General features: G+C 32.5%; 1 protein-coding gene across 1 annotated transcript in view; it reads right to left on the reverse strand.

The window, feature by feature from the left end:
* The window catches only part of LOC119592200, a 61,892-nt gene that overhangs the window by 4,325 nt on the left and 57,112 nt on the right, over positions 1-455 (reverse strand). The gene's annotated exons all lie outside the window — the stretch shown is intronic.

The raw sequence follows: 455 nt of genomic DNA on the forward strand, positions 1-455 counted from the left end.
ACAGTGTCGATCTTCGTATTTGGGTGTACGTGCTGTTAGATATATTTAATTGTGTGTGTAATTGCATATATCCATGTCTGTGGACTTATACGTATCCACATGTAACTAACCTGTTATACTTAGGCGCTTGGAACTATACATACTTAGGTTTGTTTACCTGTAAATCCATTCCAGTCTATCATCATACTTATACGAAAAGCACTTAACAAAATTAAAATTCTTTTTTTACTTACTTAACGAACTTAACGAACCCCACCCCCCTTTTTTTTACTTAAAAACACTTAACTAAACCCCTTTCTCGTTTTTTTTTACTTAATAGCACTTAACGAAACCACTTATTCTTTTGTTTAAACCTAATAGAACTTATCGACACTCCCTTTTCCTTTTTTAAGTTAACAGCACTTAACGCGACCCTTTATCTTTTTTTTCTTAACTGAATAACTTAACCAAACCTT

The sequence above is a fragment of the Penaeus monodon genome, chromosome 29, assembly GCF_015228065.2.
Source record: "Penaeus monodon isolate SGIC_2016 chromosome 29, NSTDA_Pmon_1, whole genome shotgun sequence".
Classification (NCBI taxonomy): Eukaryota; Metazoa; Arthropoda; class Malacostraca; order Decapoda; family Penaeidae; genus Penaeus; species Penaeus monodon.